Genomic DNA, 12972 nt, shown 5'->3' with positions numbered 1-12972 from the left:
TTTGGGTCTTGTCTTAATTATTTTGACTTCAGTCAATAAGTGTAATCTTGTGATGTTTTTATCATTATATTGAGTATACAATCCTATTAAGATTCATTAAAATATGTACAGCACATTTTGGAAAGTGTTTAGACCCCTTGACTTTTTCCACATTTTGTTATGTTACAGCCTTATTCTAAAATGGAGAAAAAAAAATCCCTCTCATCAATCAACACACTATACCCAATAATGACAAAGCAAAACAGGTTTTTAGAAATGTAAGCAAATGTATTAAAAATAAAGAACGGAAATATCACATTTACATAAGTATTCAGACTCCGTACTTTGTTGAAGCACCTTTGGCAGCGATTACAGCCTCAAGTCTTCTTGGGCATGACGCTACAAGCTTGGCACACCTGTATTTAGGGAGTTTCTCCCATTTTTCTCTGCATGTCCTCTCAAGCCCTGTCAGGTTGGATGGGGAGCGTCGCTGCACAGCTATTTTCAGGTCTCTCCAGGAATGTTCGATCGGGTTCAAGTCCGGGCTCTGGCTGGGCCACTCAAGGACATTCAGAGACTTGTCCCGAAGCCACTCCTGCATTGTCTTGGCTGTGTGATAGGGTTGTTGTCCTGTTGGAAGGTGTACCTTCGCCCCAGTCTGAGGTCCTAAGTGCTCTGGAGCAGGTTTTCATCAAGGATCTCTCTGTACTTTTCTCCGTTTATCTTTCCCTCGAACCTGACAAGTCTCCCAGTTCCTGCCACTGAAAAACATCCCCACAGCATGATGCTGCCACCACCAACATGCTTCACTGTAGTGATGGTGCCAGGTTTCCTCCAGACGTGACTATCACGTTTCAGGTAAGACGCAGATGCAGACGACATCGAAGTAACAACAGCTGAGTTTAGGCAAAAAGCAGGTCAAGGCAGGCAGAGGGCGGTAATCCAGATAGGTGGGGCAAAGGTACAGGACGGCAGGCAGGGTCAGGGGAGGCAGAATGGTCAGCACTGGGAAAACTAGGAAAACAGGAACAATCAAGGAAACAGGAGACAAAGGGCTGTGAGACATTGGTTTAACTCTGGACACATGAAAGGTAAGATGTATATGAATGGTACGGGGCAGCAGAAGACGAACAGCAGAGGGGCTAACGACTTTGGAGGGGCAGATCCCGGTTGGACAGCCATACCTTCTGTCCTAGCCAATGCCGGGGTCCGGTTGTGAACTGCTTGTCGTCGATACCTGGAGGTGGTCTTGAGGAGGGCCGACCGGGCTCTCCTCCAGGTACGACGACAGCGGTGAACAAACATCTGGGCAGAAGGTATGCCGACCTCTTCTTCCTGCTCAGGGAAGAGCGGGGGCTGATACCCCCAGGGAACACTCAAAAGGTGATAGGTCCGTGGCAGAGCAGGGAAGGGTGTTGTGGGCATATTCAACCCACACAAGCTGCTGGCTCCAGGTGGTAGGGTTGGCGGAGACCAGGCAGAGCAGAGTCGTCTGGTTGGCTCGCTCCGACTGGCGGTGGAACCCGGAGGACAGGATGGCCAACAACCCAATGAGGGTGCAGAACGCCTTCCAGTACTGGGGGGAGAACTGAGGACCCCAGTCGGAGACCATGTCTACTGGTAGACCATGGATCTGGAAGATGTGCTGCATGAGCTGGGCCATCTCTTTGGCAGAGGGTAGTTTGGGGAAAGGAATGAAGTGGGCAGCTTTGGAAAACCGATCCACCACAATCAGGATGGTGGGGGAAGACCCGTGACAAAGTCCAGGGAGATGTGAGACCAGGTACGGTGAGGGACAGACAGAGGTTGGAGGAGACCAGCCAGAGCTTGCTGAGGAGTGTTGTTCTGTGCACAAACCATGCAAGTGGCGACAAATGCGGACATGTCATGTCAGGAGATGGTGTTTCGTAGCTGGTCCGGATCTGCTGGGTCAGTCATGGTCAGTTCGTACTATCACGTTTCAAGTAAGACCCAGATGCAGACAACGTCAAAGTAACAACAATTTATTAATCGAACAGGGGCAGGCAAAAAGCAGGTCAAGGAGGGTAGAGGGCGGTATACAGATAGGTGGGGCAAAGGTACAGGACGGCAGGCAGGGTCAGGGCAGGTAGAATGGTCAACACCAGGAAAACGAGGAAAACGAGAGACAGGAGCAGAGGGTAAAACACTGGTAGGCTTTACGAAACAAAACGAACTGGCAACAGACAGACAGAGAACACAGGTATAAATACACAGGGATAATGGGGAAGATGGGCGACACCTGGAGGGGGTGGAGACACTCGCAAAGACAGGTGAAACAGATCAGGGCGTGGCAGTGACACTTGGCATTCAGGCCAGAGTTCAATCTTGGTTTCATCAGACCAGAGAATCTTGTTTCTCATGGTCAGAGTCCTTTAGGTGCCTTTTTGCAAACTCCAAGCAGGCTGTCATGTGCCTTTTACTGAGGAGTGGTTTCTAAATGGAGGACTAAATGGCCACTCTACCATAAAGGCCTGATTGGTGGAGTGCTGCAGAGAGGGTTGTCCTTTTCGAAGGTTCTCTCATCTCCACAGAGGAACTCTGGAGCTCTGTCAGAGTGACCATCGGGTTTTTGGTCACCTCCCTGACCAAGGCCCTTCTCCCGATTGCTCATATTGGCCGGGCGGCCTGCTCTAGGAAGAGTCTTGGTGGTTCCAAACTTCTTCCATTTAAGAATGATGGAGGCCACTATGTTCTTGGAGACATTCAATGCTGCAGACATTCCTTTTACCCTTCCCCAGATCTGTGTCTCGACACAATCCTGTCTCGGAGCTCTACAGACAATTCCTTCGACCTCATGGCTTGGTTTTTGCTCTGACATGCACTGTCAGCTGTGTGCCTTTCCAAACCATGTCCAATCAATTTAATTTACCACAGGTGGACTCCAATGAAGTTGTAGAAACATCTCAAGGATGATTAATGGAAACAATTTCGATTTCGAGTCTCGTAGCAAAGGATCAAAGGATCTGAATACTTGTGTAAATAAGGTATTTAATTTTTTGTTGTTGTCTAGAAACCTTGTTTTCACTTTGTCATTATGGAGTATTGTGTGTAGATTGATGAGGGGGGAAAAAATGTAATCCATTTTAGAAAAAGGCTGTAAAGTAACAAGATGTGGAAAAAGTGAAGGAGTCGGAATACTTTCCGAATGCCCTGTACATGAATGGACAAAGCCATCGATTATGTGACACCATTCATTCCTATGTGAAGACTCAATAGCGCATTGAAGCCAAATGAAGTCCGTTAAGATGGCGTCTCATGGAGACATAGGATGCGCAGTTTGAGCTACTCCAGGAAGTGTCGTTGTTGACTAGAGCAGTTGCAGGCCGAACGGGGTACTGCAGATGCCATTAGTCACTAAATTATCCTTAAATTATCCTTCTGCATGATTTTAAAATAATCAGTTCAAGGACATACATCTGGTGTATTACAATAAATCATTTGTACCATGATTGTCTTCAAAACATAATTTTATTTACATGAAGATTGATCATGAAGATTACAATTTTTCCATTCACTATAATTGGAGGCCCTGTTTTCTGCAAACAATGCCTGCAGTACCGCCTTGAACCGCCGTGGCTTCAATTAGAGGGTTCAGTCGTTCTCCATTGATACGGTGCTTTTGTTGGCCCTAAAATGAAAATATTTACATGTCATTGTGTGCTACACAGGTATTGCAATACTATTTAGTCTCAGCCAAGTGTAACATATGTAGCTAGTCAGCCGTTCAACTGATACCTCCAACTCTAACTACAAACTCAAGCAAAGCTGAGGATCCTCCAGTCAAACATGAAACACCCTTCACTATGCTAAAACTATTACAGTGATGCGCCTTCAAACAAAAGTTAACAGCAGATGTTTTTCATAGGAACAGCATTGCAGCACAACACAAGCACAAGTATAATCTGAGCTGTACATTTAGTTGGGCGCTTCCTTGAATATTGAAATGCAAGCTCTACCAAGGTTTCTCCCCACACATTCTGCATTGCTTGGGTAAAACTTTTAGGGTTTTTCGATATCCAGCCTGGTGTAGTGACAGTTTCTGTCCCAAATGGTACATTATTCCCTATATAGAGCATTACTTTTGACCAGGGCACTATGGGCCTGATCAAAAGTAGTGCACTACAAAATTAATAGACATTTGGGACACGACTGTACCCCTCTCCTCCCTCTGCCTCTGCAGCAGGCCTCAGAATGCCCCTCTCCTACCTCTGCCTCTGCAGCATGCTCCTCTCCTCAATCTGCCTCAGCAGTGGACCAACAGAGTTATGAGTTATGGGTGCTGTATTAGCTGATATATATATTGCATTATCTGGAGTCTTCTTCTGCACAATTACCCAACACTTTTTAAGTTACGGCACTGCAAAAAAAAGGGGAAGTCAAGATCATGTTAGTAACAGGTCTGCCTGTTCTTATAGCTGAGAAAGAGAGGACTCATGTCAATGAATTTAGCAGAGGAGATTTGAAATAACTGGGTACCAAGAAGGATGTTGTTTTTAAACCTCCGGTTTGCTACAACACGTTTCCTCTGGATCCTGCTTCCACTTGTGGAATAGACTTGCCAGATCTCACAGACACACACTCCACAGTGTGTTTGACTCCACAGTGTGTTTGACTCCACAGTGTGTTTGACCCCACAGTGTGTTTGACAGTGTATTTCTGACATATTACTGTAAGTAAGAGGGAGTTACAATCATAGGACATCATTCATAGATAAACGTCCTCCCAGTGACGAGTATAAGGCTGTATTCAACCAATTATCCCATCAATGAGAAACGTCCTCCCAGTGATTGGTATAAACGCATGTATTCAACCAATTATAATTTATTTTTATTTCATTTAATTATGATAATTATCCCATTGTTGTTTTTGTGAGTGGACCACCTTAGCTACAGCCTTTATTCTCCTCACTGGGAGGATGTTTATCTCAGCTATGGGATAATTGGTTAAATATGGTCTCAAATAGAGACGGAATCTGCCCTGGCAGAGTTCCACATGCCCCTCTTCACTATCTCTATGGTGTCATAAGGATGAACTCTCTAGTAGTCTAGTCTAATGGATGACACACGTCATAGAGACCGGTAATATCTAGGAGGACAAAGACCATAGAGTGAGAGAGATCCTCAGACTACCCGTATCTCACAACCAATCACCAACCAACTAAGAGTAGGGCCTTGTTCCAAATGGCACCCTATTCCCAATATAGTGCACTAATTTTGACAAGGGCCTTATATGGTAGTGAACTATACAGGAAATATGGAGCCATTTGGGACATAAACTAAGGCACCACACATCCTAAGCCCTCCCTAGCTGTGTTGTCTGCAGATCTAACACGATTCTTGTCGCACTTGGATAGTAATCTGTTGAATAGGATTGTAGGTCTTCAGTTTCCTCAGTATCTTAAGCCCACAGTGGTGATATCCTCAGTGATGTGTGTCCTACTGCTGAACGTGCACATGCAGAGCCTTCAGAAAGTGTTCACACCCCTTGACTTTTTCACATGTTATTGTGTTACAGCCTGAACTTCATTCATTCATTGATTCATTTGAGATGTTGTGTCACTGGCTTACACACAATACCCCCATAATGTCAAAGTGGAATTACATTTTTACAAATAAATTAAAAATTAAAAGCTGCAATGTCAAGAGTCAATAAGTATTCAACCCCTTTGTTATGACAAGCCTAAATAAGTTCAGGAGTAAAAATGTGCTTAACAAATCAATACATTTGCTAAAATTTCGCTAAGCAGGTTTTCACTTTGTCATTATGGGGTATTGTGTGTAGATGGATGAGATTTTAAAAAATCTATTTAATCCATTTTGAATTCAGGCTGTAACACAACAAAATGTGGAATAATTCAAAGGGTATATATACTTTCTGACAACACTGTAGGCTACTGTGTGTGTGTGTCAGATCAAATGGTATTGGTCACATATAGGGTGTTTACAAACACTACAGTAACAAGATCATCCACATGTATCGATCACATTTTTACTAATGCTGTAGAACTTTGTTCATCTAGGAACATTTGAAGATCTTGGCCATATTCTGTTATAATCTCCACCCGGCACAGCCAGAAGAGATTTCTTCCTAGGTTCTGGCCTTTCTAGGGAGTTTTTCCTAGGCACCGTGCTTCTACACCTGCATTGCTTGCTGTTTGGGGATTTAGGCTGGGTTTCTGTACAGCACCTTGAGATATCAGCTGATGTACGAAGGGCTTTATATATACATTTGATTGATTGATTGATTGATTGATTCTAAAGCTGTATCCGTACCCATTGGATGCAGTGATCACAATACAGTGGCTATATCCAGGAAAGCCAAAGTTTCAACAGCTGGGCCTAAAATAGTGTACTGTATAAGAGATCATACAAAAGATTTTGCTGTGACTCTTATGTGGATAATGTTAAAAAATAGTTGTTGGTCTGATGTGATTAATGAGGAGCATCCAGACACTGCACTTGATGAATTTATGAAATTGCTTCTTCCAATTATTGATAAACATACACCTGTTAAGAAACTGACTGTTAGAACTGTTAAGGCTCTGTGGATTGATGAGGAATTGAAAAACTGTATGGTTGAAAGAGATGGGGCTAAAGGAATGGCTAATAAGTTTGGCTGCACATCTGACTGGCTGACCTACTGCAAATCGAGAAATTATGAAATTACTAAACTCACCAAAAAGAAGAATAAACTGTATTATGAAGTCAAAATAAATGATATACAGACTGATGGAAAAACACTTTGGAGTACATTAAATGAAATGATGGGCAGAAAGACAAATTCAATTCCATCTTTCATCGAATCAGATGGCTTATTCATCACAAAACCATTTGATGTTGGCAATTATTTTATTAATGATTACTTAATTGGCAAAGTTGGCAAACTTAGGCAGGAAATGCCAACAACGAACACAGTGAGCAATTGTATTCATGCATAAAAAAATCTATATGAAAGAAAAGCATTGTAGGTTTGAATTTTGTAAAGTTAGTGTGGGAGAGGTGGAACAATTATTGTTATCGATCAATAATGACAAACCTTCTGGCATTGACAACATAGATAGAAAGCTACTGAGGATAGTAGCTGACTCTATAGCCACTCCTATCTGTCATATCTTTAATCTGAGCCTAGAGGAAAGTCTTTGTTCTCAGGCCTGGAGGGAAGCCAAAGTCATTCCGCTACCCAAGAGTGGTCAAACGGCCTTTACTGGTTCTAACAGCAGACCTGTAAGCTTGCTGCCAGCTCTTAGCAAACTGAAAAAATTATGTTTGACCAAATACAATGCTATTTCTCTGTAAACATATTAACAACAGACTTTCATCATGCTTATAGAGAAGGGCACTCAACATGTACTGCACTGACACAAATGACTGATGATTGGTTGAAAGAAATTAATAATAAGATTGTGGGAGCAGTAACAAGAGTACTGTTCGATTTCAGTGCAGCCTTTGATATTATTGACCATAATCTGTTGTTGAAAAACTTATGTTATGGCTTTTCAACCTCTTCCATATCGTTGATTCAGAGCCATCTATCTAATAGAACTCAAAGGGTTTTCTTTAATGGAAGCTTCTCTAATGTCAAACATGTAAAGTGCGGTGTACCGCAGGACAGCTCTCTAGGCCCTCTGCTCTTTTCCATTTTTAGCAATGACCTGCCACTGGCATTAAACAAAGTCTGTGTGTGTCCATGTATGCTGATGATTCAACCATATACGCATCAGAAACCACAGCTAATGAAGTCACTGAAACCCTTAACAAAGAGTTGCAGTCTGTTTTGGAATGGGTGGCCAGTCATAAACTGGTCCTGAACATCTCTAAAACTAAGATAATTGTATTTTGTACAAATCATTCCTTAAATTCTAGACCTCAGCTGAATCTGGTAATGAACAGTGTGGCTGTTGAACAAGTTGAGGAGACTAAATTACTTGCCGTTACCTTAGATAGTAAACTGTCATGGTCAAAACATATATATTCAATGGTTGTAAAGATGGGGAAAGGTCTGTCTGTAATAAAGAGATGCTCTACTTTTTTGACATCACACTCCAACAAGCAAGTCCTGCAGGCTCTAGTGTTATCATATCTTGATCAATGTCAAGACGTGTGGCCAAGTGCTGCAAGGAAAGACCTGGTTAAGCTGCATCTGGCCCAGAACAGAGCGGCACATTTTGCTCTTAATTGTAATCAGAGGGCTGATATAAATACTATGAATACCAGTCTCTCTTGGCTAAAGGTTGAGGAGAGACTGACTGCATCACTTCTTCTTTTTATAAGAAACATTAATGTGTTGAAAATCCCAAATTGTTTGCATAATCAACTTACACACAGCTCTGACATACACACTTATCCCACCAGACATGCCACCAGGGGTCTTTTCACTGTCCCCAAATCCAGAACAAATTCAAGAAATATAGAGCCCTTATTGCATGGAACTTCCTTCCATCTCATATTGCTCAAATAAACAGCAAACCTGGTTTCAAAAAACAGATAAAGCAACACCTCACGGCACAACGCCTCTTCCCTATTTGACCTATATAGTTTGTGTGAATGTATTGATATGTAGGCTACGTGTGCCTTTAAAAAAACATTGATGTAGTTCTGTCGTTGAGCTGTTCTTGTCTATTAATGTTCTGTATTACATCATGTTTCATGTTCTGTGTGGCCCCAGGAAGAGTAGCTGCTGCTGTTATGTCATGTGTCATGTTCTGTGTGACCCCCAGGAAGAGTAGCTGCTGCTGTTAGGTCATGTTTCATGTTCTGTGTGGCCCCCAGGAAGAGTAGCTGCTGCTGTTAGGTCATGTTTCATGTTCTGTGTGAACCCCAGGAAGAGTAGCTGCTGCTGTTAGGTCATGTTTCATGTTCTGTGTGGCCCCAGGAAGAGTAGCTGCTGCTGTTACATCATGTTTCATGTTCTGTGTGGCCCCAGGAAGAGTAGCTGCTGCTGTTAGGTCATGTTTCATGTTCTGTGTGACCCCCAGGAAGAGTAGCTGCTGCTGTTAGGTCATGTTTCATGTTCTGTGTGGCCCCAGGAAGAGTAGCTGCTGCTGTTAGGTCATGTTTCATGTTCTGTGTGACCCCCAGGAAGAGTAGCTGCTGCTGTTAGGTCATGTTTCATGTTCTGTGTGGCCCTCAGGAAGAGTAGCTGCTGCTGTTACATCATGTTTCATGTTCTGTGTGGCCCCAGGAAGAGTAGCTGCTGCTGTTACATCATGTTCTGTGTTCTGTGTGGCCCCCAGGAAGAGTAGCTGCTGCTGTTAGGTCATGTTTCATGTTCTGTGTGGACCCCAGGAAGAGTAGCTGCTGCTGTTACATCATGTTCCATGTTCTGTGTGGCCCCAGGAAGAGTAGCTGCTGCTGTTAGGTCATGTTTCATGTTTTGTGTGGCCCCAGGAAGAGTAGCTGCTGCTGTTACATCATGTTCTGTGTTCTGTGTGGCCCCCATGAAGAGTAGCTGCTGCTGTTAGGTCATGTTTCATGTTCTGTGTGAACCTCAGGAAGAGTAGCTGCTGCTGTTACATCATGTTTCATGTTCTGTGTGGCCCCCATGAAGAGTAGCTGCTGCTGTTAGGTCATGTTTCATGTTCTGTGTGGACCTCAGGAAGAGTAGCTGCTGCAGTTATGTCATGTGTCATGTTCTGTGTGAACCCCAGGAAGAGTAGCTGCTGCTTTTGCAACCGGAAATGGGGATCCTAATAAAATACCAAATACCCATGTTAAGCAGATGTTACTGTGAGCATAGCGAAATGCTTGTGTTTCTAGCTCCAACAGTGCAATAATATCTAACAAGTAATATCGAACAATTTCACAACAATACACACAAATCTAAAGTAAAGGAATGGAATTAAGAATATGTAAATATTTTGGGCTCCCGAGTGGTGCAGTGGTCTAAGGCACTGCATTGCGTTACTAAGGTCCCTGGTTCATATCCTGGACTGTGCCACAACCAGCTGTGGTCGGGAGTCCCATAGGATGGCGCACAATTGGCCCAGCGTCATCTGGGTTAGGGGAGGGTTTGGTCCAGCGTCGTCCGGGTTAGGGGAGGGTTTAGCCCAGCGTCGTCCGGGTTAGGGGAGGGTTTGGCCCAGCATCGTCCGGGTTAGGGGAGGGTTTGGCTAGTGGGGCTTTAGTTGGCTCATTGCGCTCTAGCGACTCCTTGTAGCGGGCCGGGTGCCTGAGGGCTGACCCCGAATGCCAGTTGAAAATTATATATATATATATATATATATATATATAGCGCGGCCCATCAAGAAGTCCAGGACCGAGTTGCACATGGCAGGGTTCAGACCCAGGGCCTCGAGCTTAGTGATGAGCTTGGAGGGTACTATGGGGTTGAATGCTGAGCTATAGTCAATGAACAGCATTCTCACATAGGTATTCCTCTTGTCCAGATGGGATAGGGCAGTGTACAGTGTGATGGCGATTGCATTGTCTGTGGATCTATTGGGGTGGTAAGCTAATTGAAGTGGGTCTAGGGTGTCAGGTAAGGTAGAGGTGATATGATCCTTGACAAGTCCCTCAAAGCACATCATGATGACAAGAGTGAGTGCTATGGGGCGATAGACATTTAGTTCAGTTCCCTTTGCTTTCATGGGTACAGAAATAATGGTGGTGTGTGTGTGTGTGTGTGTGTGTGTGTGTGTGTGTGTGTGTGTGCGTGCGTGTGCGTGCGCGTGCGTGTGTGCGTGCGTGCGTGCGTGTGTGTGTAGTGATGGTAGTCAGGCAGGAATTGTTGTCGTGTACTTCCTTGTATTTGTTGGAGTAGATGAGTGTTTGTGGTGATGAGACAGATAAGGCATAGCTAATCTTTGATCAAACGGGGAAAAATATACCAGGGAGATATTTCACATATTGCAACATATTGTAAACTGACTGTAAGTCGCTCTGAATAAAAATGAGAGATGTAAAATGTCATGTAAATGTTTCCTCTGTGCAGTATTCACAGAGGACACATGATCTCATTAGCAGAAGACAGATGACACACACAGAATTGACGATGCACAGAGTAACACATGAACAACAGGGAGCAAATGTAAGTAAGTACTGTAAGTAAATGTAACGAGCAAACTCCATGTTGATCCTATATTTACTGTGGTTATCTAGCCACAATAAGACGCTTGAATTTCCTTTTGAACAGCCCCCACCCATCTTTACTTTGAATCCAGACCATAATCATAACACCATAACAGCTCATGGGGTGTGTGCTCAGTCCCCTCCTGTCCTCCCTGTTCACCCACGACTGCATGACCAGGCACGACTCCAACACCATCATTAAGTTTGCAGACGACACAACAGTGGTAGGCCTGATCAACGACAACGACGAGACAGCCTATAGGGAGGAGGTCCTGGCCTGGCCGGGTGGTGCCAGAATAACAACCTCTCCCTCAACACAATCAAGACAAAGGAGATTGTGGACTACAGGAAAAGGAGGACCGAGCACGCCCCCATTCTCATCGACGGGGCTGTAGTGGAGCAGGTTGGGAGCTTCCAGTTCCTTGGTGTCCACATCACCAACAACTATCATGGTCCAAACACACCAAGACAGGTGTGAAGAGGGCACGATAAAGCCTATTCCCCCTCAGGAGACTAAAAAAGATCCTCAAAAGGTTCTACAGCTGCAACATCGAGAGCACTGGTTGCATCACTGCCTGGTACGTCAACTGCTCGGTATCTGACCGCAAGGCACGACAGAGGGTAGTGCGAACGGCCCAGTACATCACTGGGGCTAAGCTGCCTGCCATCCAGTACCTCTACACCAGGCAGTGTCAGAGGAAGGCCCTAATAATTGTCAAAAAAATTGCATGGCAAGCGGTACCGGAGCGCCAAGTCTAGGACCAAAACGCTTCTCAACAGCTTCTCCCCAAAGCCATAAGACTCCTGAACAGGCAAACAAATGGCTACCCGGACTATTTGCATTGTGTCCCGCCACCCGCCAACCCCCCACCCGCCAACCCCTCTTTTTCGCTGCTGCTACTCTCTGTTGATCATAAATGCATAGTCACTTTAACTATACCTACCTGTACATATTGCCTCAATCAGCCCGACTAACCGGTGCCTGTACATAGCCTCGCTACTGTATATAGCCTCGCTAATGTTATAGCCTCGCTACTGTATATAGCCTCACTACTGTATATAGCCTCGCTAATGTTATAGCCTCGCTACTGTATATAGCCTCACTACTGTATATAGCCTCGCTAATGTTATAGCCTCGCTACTGTTATAGCCTCTCTACTGTTATAGCCTCTCTACTGTATATAGCCTCTCTACTGTTATAGCCTCTCTACTGTATATAGCCTCTCTACTGTTATAGCCTCTCTACTGTTATAGCCTCTCTACTGTATATAGCCTCTCTACTGTATATAGCCTCTCTACTGTATATAGCCTCTCTACTGTATATAGCCTCTCTACTGTATATAGCCTCTCTACTGTATATAGCCTCTCTACTGTTATTTTTCACTGTCTTTTGGCTGTTGTTTTATTTCATTACTTATCTATTGTTCACCTCATACCTATATTTTACTTAACAATTGCACTGTTGGTTAGGGCTTTTAAGCAAGCATCTCACTGTAAGGTCTACACCTGTTGTATTCGGCGCACATGACAAATAAACTTTGATTTGATTTGATATAGTGAAGAATATGGTGGTGTACACACACAGTAACATGTGCATACTTGTTAGTACACGTTCCCGAACCAGCAGAGTTACTATCAAACTGACACTCCTCACAGGTTCCACCCTCTCTCTCTGCCTTCACTTTGGGAACCCAACCCAGTATTCTTCCACTAGGTCAACATCAGATCTAGTCTCTGCCCTGAGCTTGTTTCTGGTCGTAGGCTACTACTTACTCATAGCTCTATTATCTACGGGTACAATTCAATAAGTGAAGCATGTTTATTGCCGTGAGAATCACCTTTGCAACAGAAGTAAGAGCTCTGCAGAACTTGAGCAATGATGGTACGTTTTGGTGTGTTATCTTGG

This window comes from Oncorhynchus mykiss, chromosome 31 (assembly GCF_013265735.2).
Source record: "Oncorhynchus mykiss isolate Arlee chromosome 31, USDA_OmykA_1.1, whole genome shotgun sequence".
NCBI lineage: Eukaryota > Metazoa > Chordata > Actinopteri > Salmoniformes > Salmonidae > Oncorhynchus > Oncorhynchus mykiss.
Note: the sequence above shows the minus strand (reverse complement) of the source record.